Source organism: Danio rerio, chromosome 25 (assembly GCF_049306965.1).
Source record: "Danio rerio strain Tuebingen ecotype United States chromosome 25, GRCz12tu, whole genome shotgun sequence".
Taxonomy (NCBI): Eukaryota; Metazoa; Chordata; class Actinopteri; order Cypriniformes; family Danionidae; genus Danio; species Danio rerio.
The window spans coordinates 34184254-34205428 of record NC_133200.1 but is presented as its reverse complement, the minus strand read 5'-3'; the positions used below and the strand labels follow the sequence as shown (position 1 = coordinate 34205428).

The 21175-nt window shown below is 37.2% G+C and overlaps 1 protein-coding gene across 1 annotated transcript in view; it reads left to right on the top strand.

The window, feature by feature from the left end:
* Positions 1-21175, top strand: part of LOC141381016 (uncharacterized) — a 191831-nt gene that overhangs the window by 155529 nt on the left and 15127 nt on the right. The gene's annotated exons all lie outside the window — the stretch shown is intronic.

Here is a 21175-nt window from a genome sequence, read left to right as displayed (position 1 = left end):
GGAAGTTTTTATGCAGCGGATGCCCTTCCAGCCACAACCCATCTCTGGGAAACATCCACACACACATTCACAGACTACGGACAATTTAGTCTACCCAATTCACCTGTACCACATATCTTTGTACTGTGGGGGAAACCGGAGCACCCGGAGGAAACCCACGCGAAGGCAGGGAGAACATGCAAACTCCACACAGAAACGCCAACTGAGCCGAGGTTCGAACCATCAACCTTCTTGCTGTGAGGCGACAGCACTACCCACTGCGCCACTGCCTCGCCCCTGTTCCATTTCACACTAATGATATTTACAGGGACATATTATTGATGAATAAAAATTATTCTTATTAAATGAACAGTGTCTATGATTCATAATCGAATACGGTTGTCTTACCTACGAATCTCCATTTAAAAACGTTTGTGCTGTGGTCGGTTTGCTCAGTAGCACGCTTAGTACAGCGTTGTACATGCAAAGCAATCTGGCTTGAGAAAAAACTGTGTAATGTCGAGATAAAACCGTATACAAAATATTTTAACTTTTGAAAGCACTATTGATTGGGTTTAGTGAAGTCTTTGGGTCAGCGGTTTGCTGGTCTCTGTGATCTGTATGTGCTCCTTTCTCTTGAATATGTACATGAAGGATGTGTATGTGAAACGGACAACAAAATGTATAGCCTAAGGGTGCTTTCACACCTGCCTTATTTAGTTCGATTGAATCGCACTAGAGTTCGTTTGCCCTCTTGGTGTGGTTCGTTTGGGCAGGTGTGAATGCAGCAATCGTACTCGAGTGCGCACCAAAAGCGGACCAAATAAGTGTACTGAGACCTGCTTGAAGGAGTGGTCTCGGTACGCTTTCAAACGAACCCTGGAGCGGTTCGTTTGTGGTGAGAATATGATCCGTACTAAAACAGGTCCAACTGCAATAAGTACTGCGCCTCTTGGACTAATCCAGCTGCCGTAGGCCAATGCGCTGTGCATTATGGGATATGAAGGAAAATATTTGTTAACAGCGCTTTACCAACAGAGAGAGAGAGGGGGGAAAACATTACCTGATGGATCGTTGGTAATATTTCCGTCACAGTTTAGCTAAATTAATTCACGCCAATCTCCTGCAGTGAAGAGCGATGCATTAAAACCCTGTTTTCCAGCCGCGGCCGTGCTTCATTCTCAAAATGTGTAATTTTCCTCCAGAGTAAAAACAACATTTTGTGTCTGCCGGTTTTGTTTACTTGCGTTTGCATTTTCCCACACGTGAATTCTGACCAATCAATAAGCAGTTTAGGAAATATGTTCAACAACATCTGGCCAATGAGAGATGTGAATTTTGTCAGACTAGTTATGGGAAGTTCGGATCATTTTACTGACTCAGATCTTTGAGTCTCGTTCATCAAGATGAACGAATCTTTTTCGAGTCATTTCGCTCATTTGGTTCAATTTGCCAAAATATTAATAAAATGTTACGAATTGCTTCCAAACACATCTACAACTAGCCCAAAAGGCTGATCGCACGACAAATAAGTCATAAATAGAATATAAGAAGGAGAAAATAATAATTCAATGTTGACCTGCTCTTTTCTATATGAAGGTAATGTTGTCTCTTTGCTCAGCTCACCTCTTCATGTCTTGAAATGTCAAGGGTTCGTTCACGTTACACTGACAGTCACATATAATCTTAATCAATGCACAGTCTAAGCCGATAGGAGCCATGATCGTTCGTTCATCACGTGAGAGAATGACTCAAACCCGAGGACTCGAGAGATGAACGGATCAATTCTTTTTCTGGCTCTAAACGCATATGATTGGCCCGAGAGGAACGAGTGACTTAGACCCGATAGAGGACTCGAGAGAAGATCGGTTCAATTCTTTTTCTGGCTCTAAACGCGTATGATTGGCTCGTGATGAACGAGTGACTCAGACCCTATAGAGGACTCGAGAGGTGAGCGGATCAATTCTTTTTCCGGCTCTAAATGCATATGATTGGCTACTGCCAATGTGATGAAGACTTGAAATTAACGATACCTGAACAAATGTGCGCACGCGCGGATGAACGCATCACTCCCTGAGAGGACTCGTAGTTCCCGAGTCGTATTGTAGATTAGTTCAAAATGAACGAATCATTCATGAACGACCCATCCCTAGTCCGGACCAAAGCCAGCAGTGTGGTGTGAAAACGACTCAAAGACGGCAGAAAATGCAACAATGTATCATTTATTCCCCTTGGTCCGGACCAAATGAAGCAAACTACAGATGTGAAAACACCCTTAGTAATGCATTTCAGATTTGGTGGATCTGAAATATGCAACTAAATGTACAGGGAGCAACATAATTAACATTGTGCAAAAATGCAGGCTATAAGGCAAATAATACCAATAAGTAGCGCTGGGCGATAATTCGGTATCGATAATTATCACGATATATAATTTTTCGCTTAAACGATAATGACAGCTCAATAATTGCTTGATAATATTTACGCACTATGTGTAACACTGCGCAGGCATTTTGCAGTCTGCCCTTCAGGATGCCGCATGCAGTATACAAGTTTACAGCCATACAGTATTGGTTGCACTTGGAGGAGTGAGACAAAAAAAGGTAAAAAAGGTCACAAACATTGTTGACAAGAAACGTCACTAGACTTTAGTAGTCTTGAGCTACATAGTATTCCGACACTGCAAATTGTGCAGACGACTCGTGCCGTCAAAAGCAGACAACACCACAAACCAGTTTCATCATTTAAAACAGTACCACCAGTATGCAGATGCTAATAAAATTACAGACCCGAACAAATGTTGGTAAACCAGCGCAGCTACCCAGCAGAATTTCATGTCAACATTTTTGAAAGCCGTGCCTTACGAGAAACCCCCCCAGAAAAGGCATACGAAAGATATGACAGACATCACAATCTCAATGAACGCTTGATGCTTGCTGTAAACTACACTGCGCTATTTAAGGGCATTTGTTTCAACATTGATCGACTCTTATGTTGTCAAGCTTATGTTTTTTATATTAAGATATTTGTTTTGAAATCTGTAACACCACTATTGTCCCTCATCGACGGTAAAACAACCAGCCTTTATATATTTATAGGACATAATCAGATTTTTAAGACATATTCATTGAAATAGTGACATATTAAAAATGCAGCAAATATATGACATGTTTACAACAGCAGTGGATCATTAATTCAATCCTTATTTTCCATGGAGTGAAGCATCATCTACCCGCAGTTGTTTAAGACTGGTACAAACTAATTAAATATATATATTTTTCTTTGAAAGTGTATCTTCATTCATTCATTTTCTTGTCGGCTTAGTACCTTTATTAATCTGGGGTCGCCACAGCGGAATGAACCACCAACTTATCCAGCAAGTTTTTACGTAGCGGATGCCCTTCCAGCCGCAACCCATCTCTGGGAAACATCCACACATCCACACTCATACACTACGGACAATTTAGCCTACCCAATTCACCTGTACCGCATGTCTTTGGACTGTGGGAGAAACCGGAGTACCCTGAGGACAAAGGGAGAACATGCAAACTCCACACAGAAACGCCAACTGAGCCGAGGATCGAACCAGCGACCCGGCAACCTTCTTGCTGTGAGGCAAACGTGCCACCCACTGCGCCACTGCGTCGCCAAGTGTATCTTTTTGCAACGAATTTTGTTTTGTATAATGTGTAACTTAATTTTTCATGTATATTTTCATGGTCAGTTCCCTGCTAGCGCAACTCATGTGGCACAAATCCGGCCCACACCAGACACTTAAATCCGGCAAACACACAGCATGGAATGATGGCACTTGGGCGGTCCACTTCTGTTAGCCAGATCTGGGCCACAATTAAGCCATAGCAATAGCAGGGATTGACATTAAGCAGTGATTATCATACATTTTACCCAACCTAGGCTCATTCTAAAAACGTAGTCCTGTGGATGTCCTGGGAGGTACATATTTTTGCGTTTTTGTTTACGCGAATCCACGAGAGATCGCTGTGTGCGTTTTTTCGTATATCAAATGTCTCTAACGAGTGCTGTTCGCGCCCGCACTGTTCTCGCGCAAACTGTTGGACTTCAAAGGGTCCAGTGCATGTTCAAAAATGGGTTCGGAGTCAGTCAGTAAAAATTATAAGTTTTATTTGCTCAAGCAGGAAAGAAACCAAAAGCAATACACTGCGCAGGAGAGGTTCAACTCTGAACTCTTTTTCAGAGACACATCCTTTTTATACCACAGTTGTTTGTCTTCCGTGCATCTTCACTTGGTTTAACCTTTTAAGGCAAATGTCTCCTTATAACACACACACTGCTCATACATCCTGTCCTTTCTCAGAACTCTCTGCCCTTTCTATGCACCCTTGCGACACTTCTCTATTTTGTGCATGCGATTTGCAGCACTTAGCAGTTTGCAACATCTCTGACAGTTTCACAATAATTAACACTTTATAGGTTAATTGTTTAAGCCTTCTTATGCATGGAAAACGTGTAAAAATTTTATTTCAACTAAAAAACACCACAAAACCCACCAGAGAACGCTGTCGACCGACCGTCTGTCTGACTTACTGAATGGCCAAAAGACTGACCCACCCTCCTCCTTCCTTAAACCCAACAAATTTTTATCTATTAACCCGCCCACAATTTATAAAAACTGTCCAGAACAATTCCTCGTCTGATTTTTACAACGTTTTCGTATTTTACCACATTATCACCCTGTTATTCACTCATTCATGTTACTTTTTGAATTCTGTTTTTGTCTTACCTGGTTTCTAAAACCGCTTTTCCCCCTTCGTTGTCGTCGTGGTCAACTCCTCTCTGCATCTCAAGTCCGCCGACGTACACGACAAGCTAACTGGACAAACTGGTTGCAGCGGAAAAGCCCTTTGCACGAAGGAAAGAGGTCACACGGTAAGCGCGAAAAGGAACAATGTCATACTGCCCCCTAGTGTCACTTAAAAATTGAAATACAAACATACGTACTTCCCGCTACATAATTTGCGGTCTCCAGAAACGTCCACGAGACTATGTTTTCTGAATGAGCCTGTGTTGATTTTACCATTCATTTGTCCCAGAAAAAAGTGTCTAAAACACAAATTGGCCAGATAAAGAGAGTTTATAATTGTTCAAATGAATGAATTACTTCTTAGCCAAATTGAGGTGCATCTGACAGAGCAAAACATCAATCCATCATTAGCTTCATGTATAGTATAACCCAGTTAAAACTCTTCCCTTCTGGATTTGATGGATTTTCATTCCCTTTTCTCATAGTCTGCCTTTTGTGTTTTGTTACACTGAAAAAAGAAATAAAAAATTCATAAGACATGGCTGAGTAAAGAAACTTGTGTGATACAATTTTGAACAAAATCAGGGCGAATCAAAGTTTGTTTTGTGTTTCACTCTTAAAGTTTAAGGAGCCAGGAAGATCCCAAAAGGGGTTTTCACAGAGATGCGAGAGAAGAACTTTCTTGGTTCCCCCCAAAAACCTATTACTGGAAACATAACACATCTTTTTCATGGACTTTAGTAATCTAAAAAACAATTTTCCACTATAAAAAACCTTTTGTGAAATTGAAAGGTTTGATGGATGTTCAAGTGTCTTCATGGAACCACGGCTGATGATAAAGAAACTTTATTTTCAAGTTTTTTTTTCAGGTGATTGAAATAGCTTGCCAATGTAAAATGTCCAGTAAAGCTTGCTCCACCTTTGAACTCCAATTGGTCAGTGGTGATGAAATGCAATCTCAGGGCAATACGTAACTTCTTGATTTAGTGGCTAATTCATATGAATTCGTACGATTTAATTCACACAATTTAGTAAGATTTGCTCATCACCCAATGACAGTTAGGGTTAGGGGTGGGATTGGGTGCCACACCTCCTTTTAAATTTTTTTTGTACGACTGAACTCGTACAAACTGCCACTAAACTGACAAAACGTAAAATACTTTCGTTTCCTTGTGAAATCAGGCTGAGTAATGACGTAATAGGGTGTTTGTCTCTGAGGATCTGCCTTATGTCATGAAAAAAAATTTCTGGCTCATTTATAGATTGATTAACTTTTCTTGTAACCTTAATGTGCATCTCAATCAGCTCCCTAACTCCTATAGGGTCAAGGATAGGTTAGTCGTGTACACAATTTTGGGAACTGATAAGTTTAGTAATGAGCTTGGTTCACCAAACATTAGGTGACACTCGAGAACATTCATTGTACACCATTAAATTTCCTTCGGCTTAGTCTCTATTTCAAAGGTTGCCACAGTGGAATGAACCACCAAATATTACATCAACTGTTTTATGCAGCGGATGCCCTTCCAGCCGCAGACCAGTACTGGGAAACATCCATACACACTTCTTCACAAACCCTTATACATTCCGGCCAATTTAGTTGATTATACTCACCTGCAATGCATGTCTTTGAACGAGGGGAGAATGTGCAAACTCCACATAGAAACTCCACATTATTGAAGTGCAGTACAGACATGTAAACACCACAATCAAACTAATACTTTCATTTAGAACTATTTGCCACCTTTTACGACAGGATATTTTATACACACATAGTGCCGGCCCGTAGGGTTAAGGGACCCTAGACGAGATATAAAAAAAACAAAATTGGGTCCACTTGTGTAAAAACAGTGAGAAGCACAAAAAAAAAAATGCAATTTTGATATTTAAGTGTATACATTTTTATTAACTCTAACAATATAATACATATGTAAAAATACATATGTAAATATATTTAAGACCTGATACTGCACTACTAAATAGCAGAACATTCCTTTATTTTGAGCTTACTTTTCTTTTCTTTTTTTTCGGCCCTGGAAAAACGCAGTTTGGTTTGGAGGCCATTTAATTTCAAGTTAAAATTTGATTAATTGAATTGAATAAAGACCAATTAAAAAATAAACAATGACACTAAATTATATAAGTCATATCCAACGTGAGCAATTTGGAGAGATATGCGCAATCTGTGTAGGAATACGTTTTGTCATTCTAGTCCACCCAATAGCCGATCGCAGGCTGTGCTGTGCAAGATAGAGAGTGGTGCTGCTGGGTATGTTTCTAATATTTTTTGCTTTTATTCATGCTGTTGTTGTGTATTTATTATTATCGTTTTCAGCCGTTTGTCATGTATAAATTAACTAGACCTATTTTTTTTTATGAAATGTGGCGGTTATTTTTTTCTCACCGTCATTGTGCATTGAATTGCGTTTAATGGGGTTTGTGCACTGCACAATTTGCATAGTTTTTTAATTTACTTTTACATTTTTTTGGGGGGAGGTTTCACCTTTATTGGATAGGACAGTAGAAAGTATTGACAGGAAAGAGGAGAAGGATTGGCATAGGACCGCAAGGAGGGAATCAAACTCGGGTCGCCATGAGCATGTGTTGACGCACTAACCAATACACAACTGGCGCCGACCTCAACTCGCATTGTTAATAATTAAAACATTACGCTTGTCCTCGCGCTTACGTTCACTGTACATCTCAACAACACAGGCTTATCCTAAAAACGTAGTCCTGCGGACATTTGCGAAGATCGCAAATTATGTAGCTAGAGGTACGTAAGGCTGCATTTCAGTTTTTTAAGCGAATGCTACGGGGTGGTATGACACCGTTCCTTTTAGCGCTTGCCGGCTGACTGTGACCGTGTGGAGAGCTTTCCCGTCCCGTTTTGTCCAGTTAGCTTGTTGTGTACGTTGGCGGACTTGAGATGAAGAGAGGAGCTAACAACAACGACGATCGGGTTCGATTCCAGGGAAGATCGGTTCCAGAAATAACAAAAAAAAAAAAAAAAACGGAATCCAAAATGAATAAATGTATAACAGGGTGATAATGTAGTAAAATCCGAAAATGTGGTAAAAATCAGACGAGTGCTTTTTTTTTCTGGACGGCTTTTGTAAACCGTCGGTTGGGTTTAGGGAAGTAAGCAGGTGGGCGGGTCAATCTGTAAAATTGGTTGGGTTTAGGAAAGGAGGAGGGTGGGTCGGTCGATGGGCCGGTCGCCCAGTCAATCATTCGGTTGGTCGATAGTGGCCTCTGTTGGGTTCACGCGAGAACAGCGGGGGCATGAACAGCACTCGCAAGAGACATTTGAGATGCGAAAAAGCGCGCACAGCGGCCCTTCGCGGATTCGCGAAAACAAAAACTGCAAAAATACATCCCTCCAGGGACATATTTCGCGGTCTCCAGAACTTTTGCGGGACTACTTTTTCAGAATAAGCCCCCTAGGTCAGTGCCTATACTGCCTGTTGGAAGGGCCGGCACTGTACACACGTCTGTTTGACACTATTCTCTGCACCTACCGAGTCAGTGAAGGACCACTGACTGTGGAGGTTTTTTTCTCCCATTCAGTGTGCAGTATCAAATTCCATTAAAACAACACTCTTCCAGCAGTTCATACTAACATCCAATATCTCGTTTGTCACGGGGACATGCCTGAAATGTACCCGAATGAAAGTGAACATGCCAAACTGCAGTTAAAGTCAACAAATTAAAAATGAAACGCCCCAAATTACAGGAAACCCCAGAGGAAATGTGGATATCGTGGTGACGCAATGATGTTAATCGAATTATGTGCTATAACATGTCAAACATGATCATGAAAGAAACATAAATTAAAAAGCAACTCATGTAAACACCTTAATCTTATTATTGTCTTGATTAAGGCAAATAATTTGATTATTGATGTCCATGTGAACGTAGCCAGTGTAAAACAAAGCCTAGGTCACAAATGAAAGAAGTTTCTCTTACAATTTTTTTTACATTATATTAATGTCAAGTCCAATGAAATCAATGAAAATCTAACTTTTAAATGTACTTACCATCAGGCCTTTATAGGTAACTTTATCTACAGTAAAACAATAAAAATTTTAGCTGAAACTTTAGTCCTGTGTGATTCATTTAATGCAAAGTAAAGGTGACCTGAAAAAAATCATACAGGCAAAACTAAATTAATGCAAAAGGCTCCAGACGATGCATCAAGCTCTTATGCTCAAAACAGTAAGTCAGCGCAAGATATTGAGCATTATTTACAACATTATCTGTAATTCAGTCACATGATAATGTACATTAAACATTGGGACAATACATAAACTAAGCATGCCGTCCCTTTAAGCCTAATTAAACCATGAATAAATCCCCAGCAGTGTGTGTTATTATAAGTGTTGACAGTATAGCAGGTCAAATGGAGGAAATTAATTAAGAGGCAAGACTCACGGTCCGTAATGTCAAACACATTAGCCAGGGCGGATCTGAACTTTGACATTTCAGGCTCTTTCCTTCAAAAGACTCACCAGGCCGTGATCTCAGTTCGTCTGTCAGCCCGAACGAGGTTATTTAATTGGAGTCTAAATCATAAAGCTTTACCTCGGGCCCATTTCAGCTTGAGAGGGCTGTTACGCAATCATCTATAATAAAAAGCCAATCACTGAAACTGCCTTCGAGGGACGCTGTGCAGTTCTACCTTTTAATCCGTTATACGAGTGGAGACCAATTATAAATAAGCCAAATACAAGGGTGAAGATTAATTTAGGAGTAGTAGTGCAGTCAAAAATAGACATGCAACTACCACAAAAAACTAACAACAACAAATGTTCTTAATGAGATTTAATATGAACGATAAATACTCTTACTTTTCATTGCTATGTATTATTAATGTTGTGTTTATTCATGTATATAATATTTGTATTTCCTTATTGTTGGCATGTCTGTTTAAGTTTGTGCTTAATAGTATTCATCTTTATTAGTGCTAGTTTTAAATAAACTAATTTTGAATATTAATTAATAATGATTTTTTTTAATATAGGGAAAGACACATGACCCCTTGGTGAAATGAATTAATTAGGACCCTCTGGTGGAAACTATCTAATTAATATATAGTTATGTATATTTTTCTCCCCCAATTTCTGTTTACACAGAGCAGATTTTTTCAACACATTTCTGAACTTAATAGTTTTAATAACTCATCTCTAATAACTGATTGATTTTATCTTTGCCATGATGACAGTCAATAATATTTGACTAGATATTTTTAAGACGCTTCTATACAGCTTAAAGTGACATTTAAAGGCTTAACCAGGTTAATTGGGTTAATGATGGTTTGTTTTGTAGACTATCCAAAAAATAGCTTAAAGGGACTAATAATTCTGTCCTTGAAATGGTGTTTAAAAAATTACAAAACGCTTTTATTCTGGCCAAAATAAAACAAATAAGACTTTTTTCCAGAAGAAAAATATTATCAGACATACTGTGAAAATTTCCTTGCACTGTTAAACATTATTTGGGAAATATTTAAAAAAGAGATAAAATTCAAAGAGGGGCTAATAATTTTGACTTCAACTGTATATGTATGTATGTATATATTAGTGCTGTCAATCGATTAAAAAAATAACTAATTAATCACACTTTTTTTGAAAATTAATCGCATTTACAAGACTGACACTTTTGGCTATTTTAATGTGAAAATTATGTAAACGCAAGACAAAAACTATTTAAATTTAAAATATAATTGTTTATTAGATTTTTTGTTTAACTTGTAACATATTTCTTCATGTAAACAACAAACCCACAATTAACCATCAAGGTCCTGGCTTGACCGCCATATTTATCACAGAAATTAAAACACAGGCATGTTAGTGCCAAGTTGGATTCTAAGTGGACTGCAAAAAAAAAAGCCAAAATATAGGCATTGCAGATATGGAAAATGGAAAATTATAATAACAATACTGTATTAAATACAAACAATTATACTTAAATGCTGTGTTTACCCTTTAACTACAGGGAACAAGGTGGGAACAATGCTTTACTTTAATTTAAAACCCGCAAATGCTGTATTTACCCTTTAACTACCGGGAACAAGGAGGGAAGAAGCTGGACTTCAACGCACAAGTGTATATTTGAACAGTAAGAAAAGAGAAAACAACAGCAGCAGTTTTAATTAATTGAAGACCAAATTACTACATTTTTCTAAGCATCAGCTAGCTATACATTCACTGAAATGCAACAGTTGGTAACCCTCACTGCAAACAGTAGTAAAGATGCGAGCCTATTTTAATCCGCATTAGATCCTGATGATACGCCTATATCATGGAAAGTTATTTGTTGATGGTGATGTTGAGACATTGCTGGAAGTGGTGAGATCGACCAGTAAGCTTTCATAAGGTAAGTAATGTATGCAAATATATTTGAAATTAAATTGCAGATTTAAAATACATACAGTATACAATAAGGGTTCATAATGTCACGGGTTGTAAACATTTTATTCATTAAACACCCTATATAAAACCCAAGCACTAAATAGGAGTACTATTATTAATGTACTCATGCAGGTGTTTGCAGGTTGCATTGCACCACCCTTGCATAATGTAATTCTTTATATGTATACAATACTTAAAGAAAAGTACATCGTAAATTTAATACTTATTCGTTTCTTTGCGTGTTAAATATTATATTGTTATCCACTTATTACCCAATCATTATGGCTTGATCCACTGCACTTTATAGAAAAGTACATCATAAACTCAATATACTTACGTGGTACTTTGCATGTTACATATCTGGTTGTTACCCCCTTATTACCCAAGCATTTCAGTATGTTCCCTTATACCTACACTTACTTTCTTTATACTTATACTATACGTATAGAAGAGTACACCGTTATTTTACTGTACGCAGTACTTTATAGGGTTGTAAGAAAGCATTAATAACATTTATCCTTTTAACCAATGGTAGACCTACACATAGGCCTACTATTAATATTGTTGTTTATCATATGCTTGTGAAATAATTCCTTTAAAACCTTTATTTTACATCTACAGAATGGTGAGAAAATCATAACCTTGCTTTTAAGCTAAATGAATCGTGGTTCTCATTTTGGCCACAATCGTGCAGCCCTATCCCCAAGTGACAAAATGGTTTTAGTTAACTTTTGATGATTTTTTTAATGTTTTTTTTATTATTAATAATATTATTTAATATTTAAATGCTTGTATGTTTTATTTTGCTAAAAACATTGGCTTGCTGATTTTGTATTATTTTAATTTAAATAAAACAAAAAAAATTATGTTGCATTGATAAGCATTTATCTTATTTGTTCATTAGTTTATTTTATAAATGTTTATTTATAAAAACAATTATTAAAATACATTTTTTTTGTAAAAATGATAAAAATATTTCATTCCAAAATAAGATTTTTTTTCATTTATTATTTTAACCCAAATTTGCATTTACAGTGATTTTCAGATGTTTCAGATCAAACGACAATAGCAACCTCACAATTTCACAGTGTAGCTTACAGACTCTTCCCTTTCCCACCAAAGTATATCATAACCTGCTCCGTGTTCATGCTGTTCTTGTCAAACGTCTTTCCACCAGTGGATCCTTTCTCCTGATACTGGATTATTGTAGTTGCGATTAAAATGGATACGCTCATGATTATATTTGGCTGACTGTGGAAACTGGTTCCATGTCAGGGACCATGAGCTGCTGCTGCGGTGTGAAACTGTTTAGTCGGCCCTGAACATGTAGATCTGCTAGACAGACGCTTCTGACTACATGCTGACACGGCGGAAACATCATTACACTTATACTGACCTTGGCCAGTTCAATAGTTCAACTGCGTCAAGAGATATACTTATAGTCAACATTTTATCTGATTATATTAGTTTAAGTAATAGGTAAACTGGCATTAAAGTGATATCTCACCCCAAAAAACGACTATTCTGCCATCCTCCACTTGTTCAAGACCTGTTTGAGTTTCTTTCTTCTGTTGAACACAAAGGAAGATGTACTGAAGAATGCTGGACAAATACATCCATTGACTTCTATTGTATTTTTGGTTTCTATGTGCGTCAATGCCTGCTTTTCCCCAGCATTCTTCACTTCAGAATAGCTTGTTTTGTGTTCAACTGAAGAAAGAAACTCATACATGTTTAAACCTTTCCAGTGTAAATAAATGGTGAGGAAATTAGAATATTTGTGAGAACTATCTGTCTAAAGGCATTTCTTGTTCATTCAAATATCCAAAAACCACTAAAATGCTGTTACAAACTGACTGATTTACTTATGCATTACGCCAAATGATTCAAAGAATGATCGAATCCAGAAAAATAAGCAATTTTAACTAGTGACCATGTTAATGACATCACAAAAATGTTTGTCAGGGAGCATGTTTGTTTAAGTGTTGGTGAGTTTTGCACTCACGGGTTTACTGAGGTTTAGTGAAGTGAATTGAAGCAAACACAAAGTTTCTGAGTGGAATACACTTTTTTCTTGAGAATACAGAATTTGTGACAATTTGGGAAATACATAATTTCAAGAAGTATTGAGAGTAAACATTAAGGGCTCTATTTTGACGGTCCATGCGCAGAGCACAAGACGCAGGGCGCAAACGCTTTCAGGGCGTGTCAGAACGCGTTTTTGCTAATTTACGGATGGGAAAATCTGCTTTGCGCCAAGGCACATGGGCTAAAAGGGTTGAGTTTATTTTCTTAATGAGTTATAGGTGTGTTTTGAGAATAAACCAATTAAAGTCTCATCTCCCATTCCCTTTAAGACCCAGCTGCGTCGCGCTAAGAGCGCATTCGCTATTTACAGGACGCAAAGTGAGTCTAAGTGGAAAAAATGAGCATTTCACAAGCAAACAGTTAACAGTTGACAGTTTTTTTTTTAACAGAAAACTTTTAAACAGAGCATCTACTGCGTGAGAATGAGAGATAATGGATCTACTTTCACTTTCGCTCTTGGATAGGGAAATGAACAAATGAACAATAATGACCAAGTTTGTTCAAAATAGAGTTATTTCCAAATACACCTGCCATGCCCCATATGGTCTAAAACCTGACAAGTGGGCAAATCTAAGCTTGATTTTAATAAAACAACTATAAATATGGATATAAAAAATAATACTGCTAATAATAACAACATTATACAAAAGCAATTTGTTATGAATGAACTGAAAAAGCCTCCCGAGATGAAGAAGACATAAAAGCAGTGATTTTTCATATTTATGTAGGCTAGAAAATAATATACTTTTGTAATATTTTAATCCTTTATATTTATATCCTTAATCTATTCTTATTATATCCTATATAAATCCTTAATATAAAAATTTTTTCATATGTAAAGATATTTGTCTATTGCTCTCCTGTGCGTATTAAGCAGTGTGTAAGCGATACGCAACTCTGCGCCGGAGTTTAGACCAGGTTAGTTTTGGTCTAATGGAAAATCTATTTTAGTTTCTAAAAATAGCAACGCTCCAGTGGTCCGCCTCAGAACGCCTTCCTTTTTAGACCAGAACGCCTATGGGCGCACAAATGAGCGCCAATGCATTGCTATTTAAACAGCGTAGCGCAACGCCTCAAAACGATTCTTGCGCCAAGCTGAAACTACCAAAAGACTATTGCGCCACGTCTTGCGTCGGGTGTATGATAGGGCCCTAAAACTTTTAAACAAATTTTCATCCATTTCTTTCCCATCATTATGAACATTCATTCATTCATACATTTTTTTTTTCGGCTTAAGCCTGGTTTATACTTCTGCATCGAGCGATTGCCAATGAGCCACGACACATACAACGCGCGTAGCTGTGCATTCATACTTCTGCATGCTGTTTCTGTTGCTCTGCAATAACACTTTTGAAATGCTAGGCAGTGAGGTGTTTATGTTCCTCTGTGTCGAGTTTCTTTACACAAACATAAGGTTTTGAAAGCAAAGGTTTGAAATACATATTTTGGTTGATTTCTTTTCCAATCACCATGTCTCTGTAATATCTCTAAAAAGGAATATGTATAATTTTTTAATTCAGTAAGAACATAAGTAAGGTTTGTAGCTGTAAAATACGTCGCTTCGAGAATGGCACGGTTCAGATTACAAACCCACTAGAGGGCACTGTCTACATTTTTTGCAAATCTGAAATACTCACTTACGGTACAGTTTGTTGTACATTTGAGATATATATACTTCTTGTAGACATTCAAGAGAAGGCAGCACTTGTACAAATAAGCAGCAAACCACTGAGCCAAACTCTTCCCTAAACTCCAAACAATGGGGTTTTCAAAAGCAAACATAACAGAAAAGTGCACTATACGATCAAAGTTAATTTTCTTTGAGACTAAAAGCCCAACAGCACTGTACAAAACGAGCTGCTGATTGAGTAAACTTATTATTCAATTACAAGTTGTAATGTGGAGTTTATTTGCTTTTATGAAAAGAACTACATGAAAATAATCCTTTATTTTTCAATATCATTAGTGTAAAAGGGAACAAAGGTTTTCCAGTATTGATCCTACTTAGAATTTACAGTCAAACACATGTTGAAGTATGTAGTATACGGAAAAATGTAGGCCGAGACATGTTTTGTCAATGAGCATGTGTTGCAATTTGTCAGGTAATAATTAGACTTTTATTTTAATGTTACTTAAAAATAATTAACATGCTAATAGAGGTTTTACACCAAGGAAACATGTGCTTTATTTCTGTAAACCACAATGCTACATCAATTAAATAAAAACTCACTAAACCGAATTTCCCTTTCTCTTTTCTATAGAGGAAGTTTCATGTTTATAATGATGATTGTGTCATCATTGAGGAACGCACCATGTGACTTTGCGCTTGCTTTATGGAGATAATGACAGTACATTAGTTTTATCTCCGTCGCTAATCTCTTCATGTACGCGCGGGGCCAAACTGGGACAAAAGTTTTAATGGGGTCGCTGGTAATCAAACCCATTAGACTCTCCTACATTCATTGAGTTCCCTGATTGACACAAAATGTTCATTTATTCCATATATAACGATCCCTTAATGCCCTTCAGAATGCTTATATTCAATTCTCATCAGCCCTCTGCAGACAAGGTCTTGAGCCTAATTAATCAAATTAAAGAATCCATTCTTCGGCCTCTTCATTAATCAAGCACTGTGTGATGTGAATGCAAATTGACCTTACTGGAAAAGCCTCCATCAACCACTGAATCGCAAAACAGACGATATGCACGATATACATACACTCATGCTTTTGCTTATACTAAGTACTGTGGCTGGGAATATGATTTGATTGTTTACTCATTTGTATGCAGTAACAAAAATCACACTGAACATTTGGTCAGAGCGAGAGTTAACGACTCAGGGATTCAAGTGATCCAGTTAGAGCAAGTCTGCAGTTAATGACTGAATCAACTAACATGTTTAGAGCGAGTCTACAGTTAGATTCTCTCACTGATTCAAGTGATCTGGTCAGAGGGAGCTAAGGGGTAATGACTTACTGATTCAAGTGAACTGGCTAGAGTAAGTCAACAATTATTGACTCACTGATTCAATTAATTAGTTCAAATCAAGTCTTTAACTACTCACTCTTTGAATCAAATGATGTTAAGAGTGATTCTACAGTTCCCCTTCGGGGGGAACTCCAGCACTATAAGTGGATTTGATGTTCTAAATCCCTGTATGGGAGGATTCGGTTCAGAAGCCACTCGTCTGAAAGAGTATTGAACGGGCCAATAGAGCTTTACCAATAGATTTAGAACATCAAATCCACTTATAGTGCTTCCGTTCCTCTCCTCGGGGAACGAAGGGTTACTTTAGTAACCTCGAACGTTAACGAGTCACAGATTCATGTGATCTAGTCAGTGTAATTCTACAGTAAGGAATAAAGTGATCCGATAAGAGTGATTCTACAGGTAATAAGTCACAGATTCAAGTGATCTAGTCAGAGTGATTCTAAAGTTATTGATTCAATTCAAGTGATCTAGTCAGAGTGATTCTACAGTTATTGATTCAATTCAAGTGATCTAGTCGGAGTAATTCTACAGTTACTGATTCAATTCAAGGGATCTAGTCAGAGTGATTCAAAAGTTAGCAAGTTACTGATTCATGTGATCTAGTCAGAGGGATTCTACAGTTAAGGATTCAAGTGACCTGGTAAGCGTGATTCTACAGTTAACGAGTCACAGATTCAAGCAATCTAGTCAGAGTTATTCTACAGTTAAGGATTCAAGGGATCTGTTAAGAGTGATTCTACAGTTAACAAGTCACAGATTCAAGTGATCTAAGCAGCGTGATTCTACAGTTAAAGATTTAAGTGATCTGATAAGAGTGATTCTACAGTTAACGAGTCACAGATTCCAGTGATCTAGTCAGAGTGATTCTACAGTTATTGATTCAAGTGATCTAGTCAGAGTGATTCTACAGTTATTAATTCAAGTGATCTAGTCAGAGTGATTTTACAATTAATGATTCAAGTGATCTGTTAAGTTTGATTCCACAGTTAACAAGTTACAGATTAATGTGATCTAGTCAGAGTGATTCTACAGTTAAGGATTCAAGTGATCTGGTAAGAGTGATTCTAGTTAACGAGTCACAGATTCAAATGATCTAGTCAGAGTGACTCTACAGTTAAGGATTCAACTGATCTAGTAAAAGTGATTCTACAGTTAACGAGTCACATATTCATGTGATCTAGTCAGAGTGACTCTACAGTTAACAAGTCACAGATTCAAGGGATCTAGTCAAGGTGATTCTACAGTTAATGATTCAAGTGATCTGGTTAGAGTGATTCTTCAGTTAACGAGTCACAGAATCAAGTTGATCTGGTCAGAGTGATTCTACAGTTAACGAGTAACAGATTTAAGTGATCGAGTCAGAGTGATTTTACAGTAAATGATACAAGTGATCTGGTCAGAGTAATTCTACAGTTAAAAACGAGTTACTGATTTAAGTGATCTGGACAGAGTGATTCTACAGTTAAAAACAAGTTACTGATTTAAGTGATCTGGTCAGAGTGATTCTACACTTGAAAACGAGTTACTGATTCAAGTGATCTGGTCAGAGTGGGTTTACAGTTAATGACTCATTGGTTTAAGTGATTCGTTCAGAATGCCTCTACATTAAATGATTAATTTATTGAAATCATCTGATCTGAGTGAATCAACAGTAAGCGGCTCACTAACTCAAATGATCAGAGAAAGACTTCAGTAAACACTGAATTTACCAAAGCAAAATCAGTCGATATGGGATAATCCTCACAGCTTGAGTTCCAATATATATATATATATATGTATTATTATTATTTTTAAGAAATGTTGCACTATTTAAAATCAAAATTATTGTTTGATTGTATTTTTTTGCCTATTAAAAAAATTAACTTTTCCCAAATATTTCAACTAAGCCAATTTTGAAATCTCACACTACTAAAAATGTATCAAACTGTAAGAAAAATGGAGGGGAAAACGTGTCTCAGCTACAATAGGGACATGTCATTTCCATTTCAAAATGACCAAACTCTTGAGTGGTCACGCTGGTAGTTTGGAAGCGGCCGCTGTCTCTCTAATCTACACCACACAGACTTTCTGACTTGTCTTGATCTTTAAGCAAGCCCATAGTGATGTCCCTTTGTAGCTGAGCCGGGTCTGGCTGAACGGGGTGTGAAATGTCTGGCCTCGTCCTCTATCCCTGTCATAACCGGTGTGTCCTGATTCCCTCCAGCGCTGTCAGCCATGAGTGGAGGAGCTGCTGAAGACTGGCGCTCTCCGAGAAGCGTATCCAGCCAAGAGACCATCTGTCATAGCGAATAACTGCGTGACAGCACAAATACAGTCCTACCTCACTGAAACCCTGACTAACACTGAGAACTGCACTCGCAACTGAAAGAAAGGAGTAGACCTCTGCAGATATTCAACAATACAATATAATCTGATAATAATGCGTGATAATTGTTATTGTGGGCGGGCACTTCAAAATATTGATTGTTTTTTGATTGATTAATTGATTGATTGATTATTTGTTACTTCAGAATTCTGATTGTTGATGCTCATCCCTGCTAAAAAATCCAGCTTAAACCAGCCTAGTCTGGTTGGCTGGCTTAAGCTGGTCGATCAGGCTGGTTTTAAAGGGGTTTTGGCCACTTCCAGGCTGGTTTCCAGCCATTTCCAGCCTGGTCTTTGCTGGTCAGGCTGGGAGATGACCAGCTAAAACCAGCTTGACCAGCCTAGCCAAGCTGGGAGTCCAACCAAAACCAGCTATGTCCAGCTTAAACCAGGCTGGTCAAAGCTGGATTTGGCTGGTCATTTTCCAGCCTGACCAGCTAAAACCAGCCTGGAAATGGCCAAAGCCCCTCTAAAACCAGACTGGTCAACCAGCTAAAACCAGCCAACCAGCCTAGGCTGGTTTAAGCTAGATTTTTCAGCAGGGAGCACATCACCAAATGCTCAAAGTCTTAATAAGCTATTTATTTTTAAGCACAACCATTTTTAAGTTAATATGGACTACAAAATACCTGAGATATTTATTGAAAATGTGCTTATTCGTTATAGGCCTGATGATTGTAAAAATGTTACCATAAACATTCATTTCTTGGTAAATAAACTAAAGTTTGAAGACCTAATAATTAGCCCTCCCATGAAATATTGTTTACATTTTAAAATATTTCACAGTATTTGATGTAAAATATAATTAATTTCACCGTATTTCATATTAAAAAAATTCTACTGTAGAAAATCTTATTTCTTTTAGTTTGCCAGTAATAAAAGAAGTTTTTAATTTAAAAAATTAGATTCTTTTATGGTCAATATTATATGACGCCTAATTTTTTTTTTTCAATTGACTTGCCAAATAACCTAAATTGCCTAGGTAACTTAGGTAACCAACAAAGGCTCATTCTGAAAATGTAGCCCTATATACATTTCTGGAGATCACGAATTATGTAGCCAGAGCTACGTATGGCTGCATTTCGTCTTTAAAATGAACGCTACAGTGCAGTATGACGCCGTTCCTGTACTCGCTTATCAGCTGACCACTTACCTCCGTATGGACAATTTTTCTGCTGTTACCAGTTTGTCTGGTAGTTCCTATGTCGTCGGATTTGACACACAGAGCGAAGTTGACTGCGACAATGGGGTTTGAATCTGCCGAAGAACAGTTCCAGAAAGCTGGCAAGACAAAAACAAAAGATAAAAAAATAAAATAAACAAGTAAATAACAGGGTGAAAATGTGGTAAAATCTGAAAAAGTGGTAAAAATCAGGTGAGGGCTTTTCTTTTTCTGGATTGCTTTTCTAAATACTGCAGTTGGGTTTAAAGAAGGAGGAGGGTCGGTCCGTCGGTCAATCAGTGCACGAATGGCACTCGCGAGAGAAAATTGAGATCTCAAAAAGCGTACACAACTGCCTCTGGTGGGTTTGCAAAAACAAAAACTGCCAAAAAATAGTTGAAAACATCTCTCCATTAAACAGCACATGGGAAATATTGGAAAAAATAATCATTTAATTTATGCTAACAGCTAGTAAAGTTCAGGTTTACTTCTTAAACTATTATTATTAACAGGCAACAACAAAGTGAGAAAAAATTGAAGATGTGAAAACATTTAAATACTTAATCATTTTTAAATAATTCCTATCTTTATTTAATGGTTCTTAATAAATAAGGTTGTGTGTAGTTTTAAGTAGCAGATTACAACTTACATTACATTACATTACATTTTTAAGTAATCAAACATTTCCATTAATTTACTCAGTTTACTGAATCAAGTAGCTTTGACAAAAGATACAACATTTGGATTGCTAGCATATATCTAGATGTTATTTTAGGCTTACCTATGCTAATGGGCTAAAACAGATGGAAAACAAAATGTCTTCTTTTTTTTCTTTTTCTTTTTTTTGTCAGTGAAATTAGACAGCAATGTTTAACTGTCAAGAGTAGCAATCCTATGGGTAATTTGTGACTACCAACAATAATCTTACCTTGTATAGCAATCGTTACTTTTTGTAAAGTTTGCATTCTGAAATTGACATGATATATTCACTGTAGGCCGTCGAGGCCAATATTTCGCTATTGAAAAAAAGCTTTTACTTTGAATTAAAAATGATTGTGAATAAGTTTGTAAGTATCATATGTATCTGTAGCGACATTAATGTTTTTAGATTAGGACATTATTCTTAAAAACCAAACAAATCAACCCAAACACTTTAAACACTTGTAGCCATAACGTTAGATATTCTTCTTGAAGTTACATAATTCAACCTGGCTCTGTGTATTAAAACTGTGCTAATACAAACGGTTATAAATGTGCTTTCTATTAAAAAAACTAGAGGGTTAAACTTTACAAAGTCCTTTTGGATAATCACTTACCAAGTGATAGTCACGGAGCAACTTCCTTTGAGATGAGTAGAAATGCTAATTGCTATTGCAAATGTTTGTCTCTGTATTC